Source organism: Dasypus novemcinctus, chromosome Y, assembly GCF_030445035.2.
Source record: "Dasypus novemcinctus isolate mDasNov1 chromosome Y, mDasNov1.1.hap2, whole genome shotgun sequence".
Lineage (NCBI taxonomy): Eukaryota > Metazoa > Chordata > Mammalia > Cingulata > Dasypodidae > Dasypus > Dasypus novemcinctus.
In genome coordinates, this window is record NC_092216.1 from 13,063,667 (window position 1) to 13,085,862 (window position 22,196).

At 35.5% G+C, this 22,196-nt stretch overlaps 1 pseudogene; it reads left to right on the forward strand.

The window, feature by feature from the left end:
- The first annotated feature begins 8,604 nt into the window (after positions 1 to 8,604).
- The window catches only part of LOC139438253 (TGF-beta-activated kinase 1 and MAP3K7-binding protein 3-like), a 47,317-nt pseudogene continuing 33,725 nt past the window's right edge, over positions 8,605 to 22,196 (forward strand).

The following is a 22,196-nucleotide window of genomic DNA, read 5'->3' on the forward strand; positions in this document are numbered from 1 at the left end:
AGCTGCCTTGGAAAACAGTTTTATGGTTCCTTAAAATGTTAAACATGGAAGTTACCATGTGACCTGGCAAATCCCAATCCTGGGTACCTACCCAAAAGAATGAAAAGGAGAGACTCAGAAAGTTTTACATTAATATTCTTCATAACCAAAAGGTGAAAGTAATACAAATATTCACCAACAAATGAGTGGATAAACAAAGTGTGATGTGTACATAAAATGGAATATTATTTAGCTGTAAAAAGGAATGATGCTGCCCAGCATGAAAGTGCAGCCTGCCTAAGAATGGTCCTGCCCACACGGAGAGCTGACACAACAAGATGACGCAACAAAAAATAGACACAGATTCCCGTGCTGCTGACAACAACAGAAGTGGACAAAGAAGAAGCAGCAGCAAATAGACACAGAGAATATGACAACTGGAGTGTGGGGGGGAGGGGAGAGAAAGAAATATTAAAAAAAAATAAAAAAAGGAATGATGAATGCTACAGCATGGATGAACCCTGGCCATAATGTTGAGTGCAAAAAGGTAGAAACAATAGGACAAATGTGTGATTCCTTTTATGTGAAATACCTAAATATGCAAATTCACAGACAAAAAGAAGATTAGACATTACATAAGTGGGAAGAGAGGAGAGTTAGTGCATAATAGGTACAGGGTTTCTGTCTGGGGTGATGGAAAAGTTTAAATATTTCATATTGATAACATTACAAATGTTACTAATCCCATTTGTATATTTAAAAGTGGTTGAGATTTGAGTTTTTAGGTAGTATATAGGCTACAACAATTAAGATACTGGGTGGGTGGAGGGGACTGAAAAGACTATGAGAATTAAAAGTAATTGGGTAAGAAAGTGGATGTGGCACCTGCCTAACACTTGGAAGTCCTGGGTTTGGGTCCTGGTGCTTCCTAAAGAAGATAAGCGGATGCCACACCTGCCACAATGAGCTGGATGCTGTATCCACCACAATGAGCCAATGATTAAATGGGCAGATGCTGTAGACCATCACATGCTACAGTTTGTGTGGAGCAAATGTGGCTCAGGCTGTTGGGCAATCACCTCTTCCATGGAAGGTTCTGGATTCAGCTACCAGTGCCTCCTTGGGAAGGTGAGCAAACAATGAGCAGACAAGTGAGAGAACCATGGGGGAAGAGATGTATAAAAAATAAAAAATAAATAATCTTAAAAAACAATTGGATCTCATAATGGAGAAAATGCACAAAAGAAAATTACTGGGACAAATGAAAAAAGTTGCAATGAAGGCCATCTGCTTTATGTCAGTGTTAAATTTCTTGATTTTGATTTTTGCACTTAATGTGGTTATGTAAGTGAATATCCTTGTTCTTATGAAATAAATCTGGAAATGTGTATTAAATGAGTGTGATGCTTAACTCTACCGCCATCTTCTATATATATATATTTTTTAATGTTTTAGTCTCACTAGAGTTTGGGGCTTAATAGGTTTTACGAATATCGTTTTCACATTTGTTGCTCCTTTCTGTGGTCTGCTTGGTTTCTGTTATTATCTGTGCTTTTATATTTTTCTCCTATAGTTTGCCTATAGCTTTTCTAACCTGTTGAGATATAGTATTTAGCGTATTAATTTAGGCCTTTTAAAGACATGTGGAACTAATAATTTTACTTCTAAGAATTGTATTGCTTTAACTTAATCCTACAAATTTTGATACATAATATTTTTGTTATCCTTATCACTTCATATCTAATTTCTATTGTGATATCTTCTTTGATACATGTGATTGTTTAAAGAGGTTTATGAGTATCTAGACATATGGGGATTTTCTAGTTATACGTATTTTTTAAATGGCTTCTAGCATGACTGCAGTTCTTCATCAATATTCATTGCATGATGTCAAGGCTTTAAACTTCTTAGAACTCATTTTATGGATCAGCATGCATTAGGTTTTGAAAATGTCATTAGACTCAATAGTGAGTCCAAAGAGCATGGATTCTGAAGCTGTAAGGTACAGTGTGTATATATGTTTATTAATTAAAATTTTTAGATTTAAAAAAAATTCTCTATTATTGATTTTTTAAGTTGTTTATTCTTCCAACTACTGAGAAACATGTCAAAATCTGTCTCTGTGGTTGTGCCTCTATGTCTAGTTCTCTAGAAGAACTTTACGAAGGTTAATATCCATAATATAAAATTGACTTATTTTAAGTGTACCCTTAAATGACATATTAAATGCAAAGAGTTGTGCAGGCAGTATCAGAACATTTCCATCATCCCACAAATATCTCATGTGCCCTTTTGCACCTGGTTTTCTTTTCTTTCCAATTCTTAATCCCATGCAAGGACTAATCTACTTTCTATTTTTGACAGTTCTGGCAAATTTAGCTTTAAGATTTTGAGGCTGTTATACATATAATACTACCCATTCTCCCTTTTACCACCTCATTATTGTTGGTCCTGGTTTGTGGTAGATCTCAGCCAATACCAGGATGATGGGCAACCAGAGTGTCAGCCTCATTCTGTATGACTCTTTCTAGGTGGGATTGAAGAGTCTCCTTCCACTGATCCCTGCTTACACCAAGAGGATGTAGTCTAGGATCAGATATTACATACAGTACCATGTCTCTACCTCCAGTTATTTGGAATATTTTCCCAGGTTTTGTCATTTATTTTGTTGATATTTTTGATGATGCAGTCCTCCTTTTTGTTGTTGTCATTGCTGTCTTTCTACTTATCAAACACTTTAAAGAAGTATAAGTTCTAAAATAAAGTTTGATTACATTCCTTTTGTCTTACTTTCTTCCATATCAGTCAGCCAAAGGGGTTCTGATGCAAAGTACCAGAACTCTGTTGACTTTTATAAAGGATATTTATTTGGGGTAGAAGTTTACAGTCACAAGGCCCTAAAGAGTCCAACTCAAGTTACTTCCTTAGCCAGTCAGTTGCCATGAGTTGAAGCAAGATGTCGGGCAACATCTGCAAAGGTTCAGCCTTCTTCTTCCTCTTAAAGCACCATGAGCCCAGCTTATTCTTCTCTCAGTTGTAGGCCAGAGGCTTCATAGATTTCTAGACTCAACTGCTTTGTTCTCTTCACAAGGTCAGTTGTAAACTGTCAGGTGAATGGCTCATCTCTTCCCATGACTGAAGGATCAAAGCTGACAAGTTCTGTCCTCTTTTGTGTCTGTGGAGCTCTCTCTGTTCTTCTGTGTATCATCTTCTGTATGTCTTCTTGATTGAATGTCCATTTTTATAGCCCACAAAGGAGGCAGGGACCCAACCCTGGCTACCCCCTGATGTTAAATGAAAGTTCTAACATAAAAACCTTTGTATTTAAAACAATGAAAGCATATCACACCCAAAGGAACAGACCCGTTTGCAAACATAATCAGTATCTTTTTTTGGCATTCATAAATAATATCAAACTGCCAGACCTTCCATTGAAATAATTCATCTCTAGAATGGAATATGACCATCCACTAAAGGAAGGGGCAACCCAGGAACAAGTGCAACTCTCTCTTTATTGAAATCCTTCATATGATCTTGGGAACAGTATTTCTACACTGCCCACTGGTTTTCCTCATATAGTCAGAAAATAGCCTACATCTATATATAGGTGAGGTTAACCTATAGCAAAGAGTCATGGAATAATGGTGGTAACAAAGGTGCTTCCTTTGTTTGCAAGCCCTTCTACTAGGTTTAAACCTTTGCACGTAAGATTTTTGTGTTAGCCTGCTTCTTTTTCCTAGACTGAATCTACTTTAGCTCCATTTTTGTCTCTATGAGAGCAAAGGTAGCTTCCATTCGAGTGAGACCAAGAAGGAGTAGGCTTCTCAGTTAAACTACTATCCTATCAATCATTTTCCTCACCTATCTTGGGAACCCAGTTTGCTCTGCTATTGTGTGTTTTTATTATTTAGCCCAGAGTCTTCTCTCAACTAGAGGACTGGAATGTGAAATTTAACTCAATGAACATTTTTTGATAACTTGCTATGTGAAATACACTAAAAAAGAAAAAAGAAAACCTATTGTGTTGTTTTATTTTTCTTACCACCTGCTGGCTCTGGATAGCTTGTTTCCAGAAAAATATGTACAATTAAGTACTTTATACTTAATACTCAAGTCTAAGCCCTCTCTCTGTTTTTTTTCTCAAATCAGGATAATTTTTAAGACTCTGAATCTCTTTCTTAATAAACTGAACTTTTTATCCAACTATTGGAAACAATTTGATTTCTTTAAATTTCTGCAGAAATTCCTTATCCATTTTATCTATTGATGTATTTTTATTTTTTATTTATTTTATTTCATGTCATGCCATGCCATGCCATGCCATGCCATGCCATGCCATTCCATTCCCAGGGCCGGGGATTGAACCCAGGACCTCATAGGTGAGAAGATGGCTCTCAAACTCTGAGTCATATAAGCTTCCCTTTGTTGTTGTTTTTGTTTGTTTTACTTGTTTGGTTTTTGCTTTTTCAGGAGACACCAGAAATAGGTAGGACCTCCTATGTGGGACGTGGGAGTTCAACTGCTTGAGTCACATCTCTTGCCCTTACCACTTTTAAAATTGGTGGTTAGTTGTAGAGTCTTTCCACTTTAAATTTAGCAGTCAGTTATAGCCCTAGAATCTATTCTGATTCTATTCTTTTTCCTGTTGTTATTATAGAGCATTTATTACAATTGTTCATAGCATTTTTAAATTGTAGTACTTTATGAAAAATAGTTATCTTTGTAAAAATTAATGAAATATTGTTAAAATAGTTCTATTGTCCATTATTTACACTGGGTTTATTTTTTCTCTTGTACATTCCTAATATTCCAATCTTCAGTTAGTATCATCATTTGTTATTATTCATAAAAGAACATTTAAATCATGTACTTTTTTCTTCTTCTTTATTTTCTTTTAAATGTTACATTAAAAAACCAGGAGGTCCTCATATACCTCCCACCCCACCACTCCACCCTCCCACATCAACAACCTCTTCCATCATCGAGGCACATCCCCTGCACCTGGCGAATGCATTCTGGAGCACTGCTGCACCACATAGACAGTGGTCTACATTGTAGTCCACACTATCCCCTAGTCCACCCAGTGAACCACAGCAGGACACAACATCCAGGATCCATCCTTGCAGCACCACCCAGGACAACTCCAAATCCTGAAAATGCCCCCACACCATATCTCTTTTTCCATCTCCCTACCATCAGCAGCCTCCGTGGCACCCTCTCTACATCACTATTACAATTTCTTCCCTTACCACAATAATTCCACGGAAGAACACCAGTAAGTCCACTCTAATCCATACTCTATTCCTCCATCCTGTGGACCCTGGGATGGTTATGTCCAGTCCCCTCTACATCAAAAAGGGCCTTAGATTCCCCATGGATGATGGATGCAGTTCTCCTGCTTGCATCTGTAGGCACTCTTGGCTCCCTGGTGTGGTGGTTGCCCATCTTCACCTCCCTGTGAGCTGGTCAGGGTAAGTCCAATAAACAGAGTGTAGGAGCTGAAAGACTGCTGAGACCCATGACCTAGCCATCACATGGACTGTCCAGAGATTCAGGTCTCCTGAGTATACACCAACCCAAAAGCCAACCACAGATCCAGTAAAAGTAACAGAAGATGCATGTATAGAAAGGTCATATCTGAGTTCAACTCCATCACATTCAGGAACACAAACTCCAAAGTAGGGCCAACTGACATAGCCCTGAACTCCAGAGCCATCTGCTATGACCATAGAAGCTGTGGTTCCCTGCAGCTCTCAGGAGAACCAGCACCTGGGTTTCCACCTACCTTGACTGTCTCTGGTACCCTGCAGAAGTGTGCATAAGCATCATCCCTCTGATGACCTCTGACTCTTTTTTGGAGACTGATAGCCGTATAAACTCACATGTCCTTTCCATTTCCCCCTTTTAATCAAGTCAAAAAGCAGTTTTTAACACCTGATATTACATGTAGGCTGAGATATTCTCCCAGTCTGATTTGACCCCTTTATTCAAGGTCTTTTTCTAGCTACATCAACAGCTGGTGCTTGGTAGTAATCCTTTGGTGCCAGGGAGGCTCATCCCTGGGAGTCATGTCCTATGCTGGGCAGAAGGTAATGCATCTACATGCTGAGTTTGCTTTAGAGAGTGGCCACATTTAAGCAATATGGAGACTCTCAGGAGGTAACTCTTAGGCATCCTGCAGCTCTAATTCTAGTTCATATTTCAGGCATACAGGCTCATATTCGGAGCCATCTGGGTCAAGGGCTCATTGGTGGACCATCCATCTTTGTTGATCTTTGCTATTGCACTTGCGGGACTTTTGCTATTCCACTGGGGAATGTGATAGAGCTTCCCTAACCAGTAACTCAGCACTCTCTTGGCTTTATAACACTTTTTAGATTGATAGTACTTAAATAGCTTATATTTTTAATTAAAATTTTTTGATAGGAAAATATATTTAATACATGTTACAGATTGTTGAAAAGGTTGACAGATTTAAACTTTGTCTTATTGGATTTGGGTTTTTTTGTAACAATACTAATTAGGCCATTCAGTTCAGTGTAGAAAACATTAAATATAAAATTATTGGTCAATATATTATATAATAATGACTTCAAAATCTAGGTTTCATGTGAAACTCTCAAATTTAATGTTCCCTAACCAATTTTGTTTTCCTTTGGATATCTGTCAGGGTACTTTCTAGCTGACTCCCAATTGAATCTTTTGAACCAAATTTTCTCTTAATACCCACTTTTCCCCCTTTTATTAGCATGATTTTTAAATGAGGTGGAAAGAACCATATTCTTGATCTATGGTACTCTTCTTTTTAAACTTCAACAAATACATTTTCCTAATCAGAAAGTATCTTAAAAGGTGCGTAAATTTTATTTCCTAAGTTTTATATGAGGAAAGGATAGAAATTATTTATGAACTTGTGACAAAGTTAATTCTTTAGCTTTCCTAGATTACATTTTACAAAATTGTGCTTGACCTATTTACTTTCTCAAATACTGCAATTTACTCTTAGCCTAATATCCACTCCTTTGAAATCACTGTTTTAATGAAAGAGCACTGGTATTCAGGAAACCAAAAGTCTAGAACTAGTTCTGTTTAAGTTTAATGCTTATTGTTAAGCTGTTAACTTCCAGATTTGTCTTTCATCTCTGAATTTGAAATGAGTTGAAATTGTTGATCTCTAAGGCATTCCAGTTCTAAACTTACTGTAATGCATGTTGTGTTTTAGATTTCATCTGACTTGATTCTTCCTTAGGCGATGCTGAATATTTTCTTTGACCCCTATCTAAAATATAGTGTAATATATAGATAATATGATATGTAATGTTTGTTTTTGGATATATAGGAGAACAGGAAAAGACATGATAGTTGGAAAACTTCTGTAGGTTATTATAAAGGCAAATAATATGCATTTTAAAAAATAATTCAAAATTCTGTGTTTTAGTGGAAAACTTTTATAAAGCCTCTTATATTTTTTAAAAGAGAAAGTTTAATTAGTATGAATTTTGTTGTATGGAATTATGAAATTTTACATTTGTTTGATATTACTTATAATCTTTGTGTGGATATGTAAAAAAATTTCAAATCAATAAATGGTTTTGAAAATATACCAAGATACTCTTTAGTGGAAAAAGCTTTTGACTATTGAGAGGGCTAATAACTTTTATTAGAATAATAAAGATTAACTTTTTGGCTGCATTGTGAGATCATAGTTCCAATATAGACTTGTTTTTTTGCTCATTTTTCCTTTGGCACAAATATATCATAAAGGTGCTTTATTAGGGTTTTCTAGGAAAATGGAACCAAGAAGAGATACCTGGTAATAGTATGAAATTTTATAAAATTATCTCATTCCACCATGGGTTGCAAAGGTCCAAATTCTGTAGGGCGGGACACAAACCAGGGACTGGGATGAAAGGCCATGATGAATTCCCAGGGTGCACTGTCTGAAATAGAGATGGGAATTCTCCAAATGCTGAAATAACTTTCCTGTTTAAGACCTTCAGCTGATCGGCGAATGGCAATCCCCTCAGTTGATTGTAGATATAATCAGCCATCTAGGCCATCAATTCACTGATGTCCTTATTTTACAGTTAGCCCAGTGCTTGCTTGACCAAACCACTGTGCACCATTACCTGCCCAAGTTGACACATTAGCCTAACCATCATAAGTGTAGACAGTTAAAATTATGTTTGGGTAAATGTATTTTAAAAAGTATATGTTGCTTTAGAATATTGATTGTTCTGACTTGTAGGGGTTTCATTTTAATGCTTTGCTCTTTTGTGATTTCAGCATCTTTGGGAAACTTAATGGTAATTTCCACGTTTGCCAGTTTTAAATATTAGGGATGTATGTTACTTACAAAGATTAGTACAATTAATCATTGAGATGCAGCAAGTCTACATAGTCTTACATTTGGAGTGAGAAAACTTGGGATGGAGAAGCCATGTCCATGTGCCTATTTTTATATTTCTGTTGTAGCATCAAAGTACTAGAAATGTGAGCTAAGTGTTTGAAAATACTATGAATCCATTTGGACCTCCTTTTTTCGTATTAAGGTCTGTAAAGCTTAATATACATTTACTGTGTGACAACTTAATCTGAATAACTCTCACACAAGGCATTTTGTCAATGTTCTACAGATTTTGTCTTCGGAATAATAACAATCTTGATGACTTTTGCCAAGCCCTTTCCCAGGAGTAGCAAATGCCTGTATATAGAGTACTGTAGCCCAGATGACTCAGGAGATGGGGCTTAACTTAGTGGTAGTCAGTCATTTGTACATAGCTCAAGTGAAGGATATATTAATGCATAGCCTTCTGCAGGTAAGCAACTGATATGTTTAGTTTAGGAACTATCCTCATCCCCAACTATTTTGGCTGCTAGTCTCAAAGTCAATCATTTTTTTTTAAAACGAACGAATAGGACAAATTGCAGCTGCTTCTCTTCCACAGCCACCTCAACAGCCATCTTCCATGCAAACAAGAATGAGTCCTTCTGCTATGAAAGTGTCTTTACCACCACTGGCAACAATTCCTGCATATATGCATATACCTAGTGTGGAGTACATCCAATTACTGTTACAGTATCCCCAAACCACCCATCTGTGCAGACTGGTAGAAGGGATTTACAAATCCTTCCACAAATTCCAAACAATATGCATATGTCTCCTGGTTCTGTTGATATTAGACAGATATCCCAGAGCTCCTTAGAAAGACAGACTTCTCAGAGTATGATATGGTGGCCTTCGACACAGGGCCCAGTTCATAATTGTGGTCAGTATCTTTTACCTTTTTATCAATATCAACAGAACTACCAATCTCCTCAGTACTCTCCCAAACAACACCAGAATCCTCCATCTCCTTATCAGTCACCACCTCCTTCTCAGTGTCCTCATCCTTCATCTCTCCACAGCATCTGGTGCAACCTTCCCAGTTGGACCACCCAAGTTCCCATGTTTTTATGCCAACTGGTCCTTCAATTACTCTATCCCATCCATATCAACAAGGACTGCCTAGCTATCAGAAACAGAGAAATCAACCAGTAGCCTATCTCCCATACACAGCATCTAGCTTATCAAAACAAGTCCATCAAGAAGATAGAAATCACAATTGAGCCCTCTCAGAGAACTGGGAGAGCAATTACTAGGATAACCCATCAGTTATCAACCATTTTCATGAAATCAGCTCCCATGGTATACAGCTATCATAGCACTTTCAGGTTCTCTTTCAAGAGGAGTATCTAGTCAACCAAAACCTCCTTTTAGTGTTAATCCTTTGTACACTATGTATGCAAAGCCAACTGGACCTCCATCTGTTCCGTCACCATGTCCTTGGGTAAAACCAGGGTCAACTACAGTTTTTAAAATTACTGTAGGCCAAACCATGACTTAAAATCTCTTAAATTTTGTGGGTCAAGAAGAGCATTCTGCAGTACCAGAACCTATTCAACCTGTTTCAATAACACCAGGCTCTGGGGAAGAAAAGGGAAATGATAAATATCAGAGTTCTAGTGCTGGCTCTAATGACTATCCCTATACACAAGGTAAAATTTAGCTGTTTTATGAAACTTAACCTTTGTTTTGAAGTGGCAATCTCCTATTCAAAATAAAGTAATTTAAATTAGCTATTTAATTTGTTTTCCATGTTCAGATTATTAAAAACTGGGTAATAGTGTTGCATTAAAAATAAAGTTAATGCTTCCATGTCATCCTCAGATTCATCTATAGTTACCTACATTTTACTTTTGAAAATGTCAAGAAGAATCCAAAAATACTTTTTTAGGAAAAATGAGGAAAAAATAAACAAATATATATTTTCAAAAGTATGAACTACAAAGGAAAAAGTAGATATTTAGAGGGGAGATTTAATATACTTTGAAATGAAAGAATTTGGGTCTTTTTGAGTATGGTATTTATAAATCATTTATATTTAAAAGGAGTAGAATTAATGATGAAGAACATTGTTAGATTAGTTAATAGTAGGCCTAACCAAATATACAGAAGTTTATTTTTGAAATGTCTGTTCAGATTCTTAAAAGATATCTGATAATTTGTTTCAAAATTTAAGGAGAACTTACTATTTTAATTCAATTATGGCTGATATTGAGCCTATTTATAATACATGTAGATATAGCTAAAGAGAATCTTGGAAATTTAGGTTTGTCAGAACAAGATGGATGTATGTGTGATATAAAAATTTTTTTTGAGGTACTGGAAATAGAACCTGGGATATCATAGGTAGGAAGCTGGTGCTCAACCACTGAGACACATCAGAATCCCTGAGTTGTGTTTTCATTTGCTTTGCTTATTGTTTGTTTTGTTTTGTTTTCTCTATTTTTATTTAAATGTTACATTAAAAAAATATGAGGTCTCCATATTTGGTCATCATGGGACATTCATTGCATTTGGTGAATACATTTTGGAACACTGCTGCAGCACATGGATAATGGTTTGCATTGTAGTTTACACTCTCCCCCAGTCCACCGAGTTCATGGCAGATTCTATGGTCATTGTTCATTTTTGTTTCCTCAGGAGGCACCAGAACCTGAACCTGGGACCTCCCGTGTGAAAGCCAGAGGCTCAACTGCTTGAGCCACATTTGCTCCCATGATACCATTTTGGTAGCAGTTATTAGAGCTATATGAAAGCAGAAGGAGAAGCAGAGTAGCATTAGAAAGTCATGGGAGTGAATACCAAGTAAAGGGACAGCGGATATATGAGTATTTTAAACGTTAATATTATACATAGAAATTTCCAGGTTACTTGTTTATTGCAATTCTTTGAAATCACGTTAGGTGTAATACTAGAGCTTTACTGTTACATTAACAAGCAAGAATGGAGAGGTTAACACAGCAACTGAAACTTGAGAAAAATGAACTAGAATTGTTGAAGGCAAAAGTTAGTGGTATGGAGCATGGCCTGCTGCAGAGAAGGCTCAGAAGTGTCATCTGTAACAATGCAATCCCAAAGGTAAGTGACTTTTGGGATATGTTGAGGGGAATGTCGGTGAAATGAGCTGTCTGGCCCTGTACGTATGTTCCTGACATAGTGCTTGAAACAATGACTTTAAGGGGCTTTTACCTTTATGAGCGCTTGTCAAAATAAATTGCTTTATTTTCACTTGTGTGAATTCTAGAGACTCATCAGTTTTTTCAGATGCTGACTATAATCAAGGTATAGCATTCCACTTACTATAAATTGCTTGCAATCTAAATAGAAATGAAAACTGAACCTGGGCCTAATAGTTTGCTATTCTCTTTAAATTCATTCTAAGTACATTTTGTATATTTAGTCAAACATTTATAACTTATTCTTCTAAGTCTTAATGCAGATCAGTTAGAAATAGACTAGTGTGAATTTGGAAAAGTATTAACCATAGACACGTTCTAAGACTGGTCAGTTTCCTTAATTGTTGAGTAACTGTAGAAACTAGATTATAGTGTTGGAAAGTAGGGATATTAAGGGGAATTAATCTGATGAAAAAATGAGGATGAAATGTGTTTTTTCTTTAGATTTTATTGTATACCTTTATATATATAAGATAAAATTTGTGTTTTAACCATTTTAAAGTATGTCATTCATTAGTATTAGTTATCTTTACAATGTTGTGCTGCCATCACCACCAAAATTTTTTATCACCCCAACAGCAACTCTACCCAATTAGCATTGATCTCCCTTCTTTAAGGTCTTGGCATCCTCAGCTTTACTTTCTGTCTCTGAATTTGCTTGTTCCTGTAATTTCATATATGTGGAATCATACAGTATTTAGCCTTTTCTGTCTGATTTCATTTAGCATAATGTTTTTGAGAATCATCCATATTGTAGCATGTATCAGAATGTCATTCTTTTTATGGCTAAGTACTATACCACTCATTTTGTTATATCTAGTCATATGTTGATAGATGTTTGGGTTGTTCCTACTTTGTGGCTATTGTAAATTTTACTGCTCTGAATGATGATAGACAGGTAACTTTCAGTCATTGCTTTCACTTCCTTTGTGTATCTGCCTAGGTATGGTATTGGTGGATCATCAGTAAAATCTATGTTAAACTTAGAGGAATAACCAAACTGTTTTCCATAGCTGTGCTATTTTACATCTACTGTTGGAACCTCCAATGCTTGAGGGTTCCAGTTCCTTCACATCCTGTCCAAAACTTTTTAATTAAAAAATAATAATAATCCTTAGTTAAAAAGTAGGCATTTCATTTTGATTGTTTTTTGAATGACTAATGATGTTGAGCATCCTTTCATCTGCCTATTGGCTATTTGTATGTATTTTTAGGAGAAATGTCTGTTCAAATCCTTTGTCCATTTTTTTACCAGGTTATCTTTCTGTTGTTGAGATTGAGGGAGTTCTTTATATATTCTGCATATTAAAACCTTATCAGATTTCTGATTTCCACATATTTTCTTTTATGTAGGTTGTACTTTCACCTTCTTGATAGTGTCCTTTAATGCATAAAAATTTATAATTTTAAGTTCAGTTTACTGTTTTAAAAATTATTGATGTGCTTGGTTTCATATCATCCAAGATCATTAAGATTATTCCCCCAGGATTTCTCCTATAAGTTTATAGGTTTAACTCTTTTATTTGTACCACTGGCAACAATTTTTATTTTAACTTTGTTGTAAGTTTTGAGTTTAGAAAATGTGAGACCTCCAACTTTGTTCTTTCTCAAGATAATTTCGAGTACTGGGACCCTTGCAATTCCATATGAATTTGAGGACTGGCTTACCCATTTCTGTAAAAAAAGGGTGCAGGGATTTTGATAGGGCTTAAATTGAATCTGTAGAGTGTCTACGTAAAATATCATTTTACCAATATTAACTTTTCTAATTCATGAACCCAGGATGCCTTGCCATTTATTTAGGTCACCTTTAAAGTCTTCAATTTTGGTTTCCTTTAATTTTGTATTTTTCAGTGCACAGATATTTTACCTCCTTGATTAAATTTATCCCTAGATTTTTTTAAGCTTATTTTTTTTATTTATTTCTCACCCCAGTCCCCCTCGTTATTTGCACTTGCTGTCTGTTCTCTGTGTCTATTGGATTTCTTGGGTGTCACTGGACACTGAGCCTGGGACCTCCATGTGGTAAGTGGACACCCAATAGCTTGAGGCATATCTGCATCCCACCTAGTTATTTTATTTTTTTAGAAGCAATTGGTATGTGGAATTGTTTCTTAATTTCCATTACAAATTGTTAATTGCTGGTATATAGAAACACAAATGATTTTTTACCTTGCAACTTTTCTGATTTCATTATTTAGTGCTAGTAGCTTTCTGGAAGACTCTTTAGAAATTTTTGATGTGCAAGATCATGTCATCTGCAAATAAAGAAAATGTTACCTCTTACTTTCAAATTAGGATTTTTTGTTGTTGTTTTTTTGTTGTCTAATTGTTCTGGCTAGAACTTCCAGTATAATATTGAATAATAGTGTTGAAAGCAAGCATATTTTTCTTGTTCCTGATCTTAAGGGAAAAACTTTTAGTTTTCACCTTTGTGTAGGAAATGAACTGTGAAATTTTTATAAATGCTATTTATCACATTGAGAAAATTCTCTTCTATTTCAGGTTTTCTAAGTTTTTTGTTGTTGTTTTTTATATTTTTTCAATCATGAAAGGATGCAGAATTTTACCAAGTACCTCTTGTTGACTGAAAGGTCCTGTTTTCTTATATTCTGTGATGTGGTATATTACCTTACTTTCTTTTGTTGAAGTACCTTTGCATTCTTTGGATAAATCCCACTTAGTCATGGTATATAATCCTTTTAATATGCTGTTGGATTATGTTTCTACTATTTTTTTGAGGATTTTTCCATCTGTATCTCTAAGGATTAGGATATTTAATTTTCTTTCCCATAGTGTCTTTATTTGGCTCTAGTAGACCTATGAGCAGGTCTCATAGAGTGACCTAAGAAGTTTTCTTTCCTCTTCATTCTTGGGGAGAGTGAAAAGGATTGTATTAATTCTTTTTAAAATGTTTGGTGTAATTACTCAGTGGAACTACCCAGTTTTGCACCTTTCTTTGTTGGGAGGTTTTGACGACTGAATCAATCTCTTTATTTTCTGTTAGTATGCTCAACTTTTTCTATTTCTTCTTGAATTAGTTTAGGTTATCTATATGATGATAGATATTTGTCCATACAATTATTCATAGCATTCTATTATAATCTTTTAATTTCTGTCAGGTTGGTAGTAATGTCCTTCCTTTCTTATCTGGGTTTTAATTATGTGTGCTTTCTCTCCTTTTTTGTCAGTCTAGCTGAAAGTTTGTTACTTTGGCTGGTCTATTCAAAGAACCAACTTGATTCTGTGTGTTTCTATTCTATTTTTCTTTGATCTCTGCTCTACTTGTTATTTCTATTCTTCTGCAAATTTTGGGTGTTGTTTGCTTTTTCTTTGGGTTCAATTTCTCCAAGATATGAAATTAGGAAACTGATCTGACATCTTTTTAATATAGATGTTTACATCTATCACGCTCCTCTAAAAACACTGCCTTTGCTACCTTTCTTAAATTTTGGTACATTGTGGTTTTATTTTTTTTATTTTTTTGTCTCTAATAATTGTCTGAGTTCCCTTCCCATTTCTTTTTTGACTCATTGTATTTTTAAGAGTGTGTTGTTAATATCCACATATTTGAATTTTCCAGTTTTCCTTCTGTTATTGATTCTAACTTCATTTCATTATAGTCAGAGAGATACTTCATATGATTTTAATGTTCCTCAATTTAATTAAGACTTGATTTTGGGTACCTAAAGAATAATTCATGTGTATTTGAAGGGAATGTACATTCCACTGTTGTTAGAAGATGTCATTGAAAGTGATGAATTGAAATCTCCAGCTATTATTATACAACTGTCTATTTTTTCTTTAAATTCTGTCATTATCTTCATATGTTTTGTCCCTCTGTTGCCAGGAGTATGTTATGATTATATCTTCTGAATGAATTGACCTTATTGAAATATATGTCCTTCTTTATCTTATTTAACAACTTTTGAATTTAGATCTATTTTGTCTGATAGTGGTAAAGCTACCTCAGCTCTCTTTCGGTTACTATTGAATGGGATATTTTTTGCATTCATTCACTCTCAACCAAATTGTGTCTTTGGAGCTGAATTTCTTCTATGTCTGTATGATTTGGTAATTCTTTTTATCACTGAAAAAATATTCCATTGTATGAATATACCACAGTTTGTTTATTCATCTATTAAAAGCCATCTTGGTTGCTTCTAATTTTTGGCAGTTAGTTTGCTAGGCACTGAAATGCATGTACGATAGGGTGGATTGGCATTTAACAATGGTAACTCATTCATTTAAAAGCTTTTAGTTTTAAGGCTGAAAGAATGTCTAAATTAAGTCACCATCAAGCATCACCATATCTCCAAAGAGCAACTGCTGATGATCCTGTGTTCCTCTATTGTATGGCAAGGCACATGCTAGCATCTGCTGCTCTCTTCCTAGTCTTCCAGATTTTATTGCTTCCAGCTCCTTGTTTCCATGACTTTCACTTTGTTTGACTGGATTTCATTCTCTCCTAAAGTACTCCAGTGAGAGGACCAAGACCCACTCTGAATGAGGTAGGTCACATCTAAAGAGCCTGTTCACTAAAAGATCCTACTTACATTGAGTTCACACTCACAGGAATGATTAACTTTAAGAACCTACCTTTCTGGAGTGCATACAGGTGCAAACCATCACAATGGCCATAGCATGTATGTATAGGTTTTTAAATTTATATAACTTTTTCACTCATATGAGCAATTAATTAGGGGTAGTACATCTGCAAGTTCTTATGTTTAGCTTTGTAAGAAACTGCCCAGTTGTCTTCCAAAATGGCACAATCATTTCACACCAGCAATAAATAAGAATTCTGTTGCTCCACATTCTCATCAGCAATAGACATTGTCAGTGTTTAGGACTTTGGCCATTTAATGGATCTATCATGATACTTTGTTGCTATTTTAATTTTCAATTCTTTAAGTACTTAACGATGTTAAACATCTTTTCATACACTTATTTGACATCTGTATGTCTTCCTTACTGAAATGTCTGTTCAGAAATCTTACCATTTTATGATTTGGTTATTTGTTTTCTTGTTGAATTTTAAAAATCTTCATATATTTTGGATAAAAGTCTTTAACATATATGTGCTTTACAAGTATTTGTCAAATACAGTTACTCTTCTAATTCTCTTTCGTCTTCCACAGAACAAAAAATTTTCATTTTGATGAAGACCAACTATGAATTTTATCTTTGTTGGAGTATGTTTCTGGAGTTGTATCCAAAAGGTCATTGCAAGCTGCAGGTTGCCTAGATCTTCTCTTTGGTATCTTCTAGAATTTTATAGTTTTTTGTTTTATCTTGAAATTTGTGGTCCATTTTGAGCTAATGTCTATGAAAATTGTAAAGTCTATCTTTTATTTGAGATGTTTTGACTGCATTAAAGTGATTAATTATGTATTTAGATTAATATCTATTATAATTGTAACTACTTTGTAATCTTGGAGAAAGCTCTTCTCTTCTCTTCTCTTCTCTTCTCTTCTCTTCTCTTCTCTTCTCTTCTCTTCTCTTCTCTTCTCTTCTCTTCTCTTCTCTTCTCTTCTCTTCTCTTCTCTTCTCTTCTCTTCTCTTCTCTTCTCTTCTCTTCTCTTCTCTTCTCTTCTCTTCTCTTCTCTTCTCTTCTCTTCTCTTCTCTTCTCTTCTCTTCTCTTCTCTTCTCTTCTCTTCTCTTCTCTTCTCTTCTCTTCTCTTCTCTTCTCTTCTCTTCTCTTCTCTTCTCTTCTCTTCTCTTCTCTTCTCTTCTCTTCCTCTTCTCTTCTCTTCTCTTCTCTTCTCTTCTCTTCTCTTCTCTTCTCTTCTCTTCTCTTCTCTTCTCTTCTCTTCTCTTCTCTTCTCTTCCTTTTATCCTGCACCTGGAATTGAACCCAGGACCTCATAAGTGGGTAACAGGTGCTCAACCACTGAGCCAAATTTGCTCCCTGAATTTGTGTGCTTGTTGTGTGTTTTTGTTTTTAGGAGGCACTGGGAACTGAAACTGAGGCCTCCCATGTAGGAAGCAGGCACTCAATCACTTAACCCATATCTGCTCCCCAGTTTTTGGTTTAAAATTGAACATTTTATATGATTACATTTTCTCTCCTGTCTTAGCCAATTAATTTCACTTCTTTTAAAAAAGATTTGTGTCTCCCCCAGAGCGTACAAAATCCGTTTATATCTAATCTTGGTCCACTTTCTAATAACATTATATCACCTCATCAGGAGAGTCGAAAACCTAACTGTAATCCCAATTCTTTTTTTTTTTTTAAAGATTTATTTATTTAATTCCCCCGCCTTCCCCCGGAGGTCTGTTCTCTGTGTCTATTTGCTGCGTCTTGTTTCTTTGTCCGCTTCTGTTGTCCTCAGCGGCATGGGAAGTGTGGGTGGCGCCATTCCTGGGCAGGCTGCATTTTCTTTCGCGCTGGGTGGCTCTCCTTACAGGTGCACTCCTTGCGCGTGGGGCTCCCCTACGCGGGGACACCCCTGTGTAGCACGGCACTCCTTGCGCGTATCAGCACTGCGCATGGGCCAGCTCCACATGGGTCAAGGAGGCTCAGGGGGGTTTGAACCATGGACCTTCCATGTGGTAGATCGACGCCCGAACCACTGGGCCAAGTCTGTTTCCCATGTAATCCCAATTCTTTTGTCTTGCCTCTTTTAAACACTCTTGTCATTCATTTCAGTTGTCTATAATTATAATCACCTAATATATTATTTTTAAGAAACTGCCATATATTAGATCTGTTAGAAGAAGAAATAATTTTTTTTAATTTTACCTTCATGTTCTTTCTCTAACATACTTCTTTTCTTAATGTATATCTGAGTTTTTAACCTATATCATTTTACTCTGATGAACTTATTTGACTATTTCTGACAAGACAGAGTCCCTCAATTTTTGTATGTCTGAGAAAGTCTTTATTGTTGCTTCAGTTTTTAAAAATTAATTTTCATTAGAAAAGTTCTAGGTTTACAGAAAGATCATGCAGAAAACAGAGTTCCTATATAACCACCCCCATTTTAGCAGTTTGCATTAGGCTGATACCAATATAAAATCTGTTGAAAGAATTTATTATAATTGTACAATTAACTATAGTTGACATTACTCAAGTAAAATATATATACCTCCTAAAACTTCTCCTTCTAACCACATTCAGATACTATATATCCTTGAGTAGTGTCACAATCACCAGTATAGATTACTAAAAAATGTTCCATCATTTCAAACAGAATCTCTGCAAGATTACTTCACCATTTCTTCCCCCATCCCGACCCCTGGTAACCTATATTCTAATTTCCGACTCTGAATTTGCTAATTATTTTATATGAATAAGATAATACAGTATTTGTTCTTTTGTGTCTCACTTACTTCACTCAACATGATATCCTCAGATTTATGCATATTGTTGCATGTAACAGAACTTCATTCCTTTTCAGAGATGAATAATATTCTGTTGTATATATGGGGTTTCAAATATTTTCTCCCATTGTATTGCATATTCTTATTTCCTTGATAAAGCCCCTTGCTGCACAAACATTTTTAATTTGCATGGAGCCCCATTGTCTATTTTTTCTTTCGTTGCTGTATTTTTGGAGAAAAGTCTGAAAACCACTGCATAACACCGGATCCTATAGATACTTCCCTACATTTTCTTCTAGGAGTTTTATAGTTCTGGTTTTCATATTCTGTTTAGTCTTTGATCCCTATGAGTTAATTTTTATATATGGTGTCACGTAGGCATCCACCTTCCTGATTTTGCACATGGATATCCTAATTTCCAGGATACATTTATTGGAAGAAACAGTTCTTTCTCACATGAATTGACTTGAAACCCTTATTAAAATTCATTTGGGAGAGCAGATGTGGCTCAAGCAGTTGGTGCCTGCTTCCCACATGGGAGTCCTATATTTGGTTTCTGCTGCCTCTAAAAAATGAAACAAAACAAAACAAACAAATAACGAACAACAAGGAGACAAATGAAAAAACCAACTCAGGGGAAATGATGTGGCTCAGTGATTGAGTGTCGGCTTCCCACTTACAAAGTCTGGGTTCAATCCCCCACCCCTGATACCTCAAAAGAAACAGATAAATTCATATGGCTGTGATGTGAAGGTTTACTTCTGAACTCTTTGTTTGATTCCGTCAATCTATAAATCTGTCCTTGTGTTTGACCAATGCAATATTATTTAAGTTTAAAATTGGGGTTTCCTCCAACTTCATTCTTTTTAAGAGATGGTTTAGGCTATGTGGGGCCTCTTACTCTTCCATGCAGAATTTCTTTATTAGAGAGATTGTGGATTTACAGAGCAACATGCATAAAACACAGCATTCCTATATACCACCTTACCACCAATAACATCGTGGATTAGTGTGGAACATTTGTTACAATGATAATAGCACATTTTTATAGTTGTACTATTAAAGTCCATGGTTTCACTGTTTGTGCAGTGCAGTTCCATGGATTTTTAAAAAATTGTATTATTAACTTACATACAATCTAACATTTCCCCTTTTAATCATATTTAAAACATATATTTCAGTTCTTTAACTTGCATTCACAATAGTGTTCTCTCATCAACAGGATCCTACCAAAACATTTCTGTCACTTTAAACACTTCACTTCAAACAGGAATCCTGTGCATTTTAAGCCTTAACTTCCCATGCCCATCCAAAGTGTACACTCAGTGGCTCTCAGTTTCATCGCAGCGATGGTCTATCATCAGTTAGGCCATTTTAGAATGTTTTGATAATTCCAAAAGGAAGAGTCCTGTTCCCCCTTATAACCCACAGTTGTTGACCTTTAGTATTGATAGAGTTTCTTTGCCTTTACCACTAAACTATCACAATATCATAACTGTATCAGTTAAAATAGTCTTTCCATGCACCCCCACATTCTTAACACCTTGTCATAGAAGAACGTGTTTACATTTGTACTGCTAACCACAATCATATCCACCACTGAAATCAGTTATACAGTCCGAAGATTATCCTCTACCTTTCTTTAAGTAGAAATTAACCCCTCTATGCTATTCCTTTCAGCCTCATTCACATTTATAAATCAACAGTGTTAGTTATACTGCATGTTACCGTCAACTCTAAACATTACCACACATCACAGCCCCTGCTTACTAACATTCTACTTAGATTGAACATCAGCTCCTCCTTCTAATCTCTTAGTAACCTGTACTCTGAAATTTAATTCCATGAGTTTACTCTTCATATTTAGTTATTAGTGAGACTATGATATTTGTCATTTTTGTCTGCCTTATTTCACTCAACATAATTTCCTGAACTTTTATCCATGTTGACCCATGCATCCTAAATACCTTTCTACTTAGAGTTGAGTAGTATTCCATTATCTGCATATATCACATTTTGCTTATCTATTAATCAGTGATGTACATTAAGGTTGCTTCCATATTTTGGAAGTTTTGAATTATGCCACTGTGAACAGCAGTGTGCAAATGTCTGTTCGGTTTTGCTTTCAGTTTTTCTGAATATATTTCTAGTAGCAGTATTGCTGGAGAATGTGGCATTTCTATATTTTGCTTCCTGAGGAACCTCCAAACTCTCTTCCATGAGGCTACACCATACTCTCTTCCCACCAGCAGTGAAGGAGTGTTCCTTTTATTCCACATCCCCTCTAGCACTTGTAGTTTTCAGGGCCTTTTTGTATTGTTTTACTCTGTTCTTGTTTTTAATAATGGCCATTTATAAGATATTGTAGTTTTGATCTGCATTTCCCTAATAGCAGTGATGTTGAGCATCTTTTCATGTGCTTTTTGGCTGTTTATATCTTCTTTGGAAAAAATGTATGTCTCAGTCTTTTGCACATTTTTAATTGGATTGCCTTTTTATCATTGAGTTGCATGAGCTCTTTATATAAAATGGAGATCAAACACTTATCAGATATGTGGTTTCGAAATGTTTTCTCACATTGAGTAGACTTCTTTTGCTCCTTAACAAACTCCTTTGAAGGACAAAAGTGTTTAATTTTGAGGAGGTCCCATTTATCTATTTTTTCCTTCAATGTTCTGGTTTTGGGTGTAAGGTCAAAGAAAACACTATCCATCGGGGATCTTGAAAATGTTTTCCTAAAATTTCTTCTAAGATTTTTATGGTTGTAGCGTTTATATTTAGGTCCTTGAGTTAATTTTTGTATAAGGTGTGATATAAGATATTGACATGTTGTTCTCCCAACACCATTTGTTGAAAGATTGTTCAGACACAGCTGGGTTTTCACAGCCTTGTTAAATAATCAATTGACCCTATATGTGAAGGTATATTTCTGAACTTTCATTTTAATTCCATTGATCAATCTTTCTATTTTGATGTCAGTACCATTCTATTTTCTCTACTATATGTAAGTAATATAGTTTCAAGTCAGGAAGTGAGACTCCTCCAACTTTCTTCTTCTCTTTTAAGATATTTTTGGCTTTTAGGGAACCCTTCCTTCCAAACAAATTTGATAATTGGCTTTTCCATTTCTACGTAAAATCTATCAGATAGGGCATTTTTAGGGCATTAGAATTGTTCTGCATGATCTTGCAGTAACAGATATAGGCCATTTTAAATTTCATCAAAAATTGTAAAAGCGTATGATCCAAAATGCAAGTCGTATTGTAAACTGATGGCCATGGCTAGTAGCAATTCTTCAATTGTAACAACTGTACCATCCACTGATCCA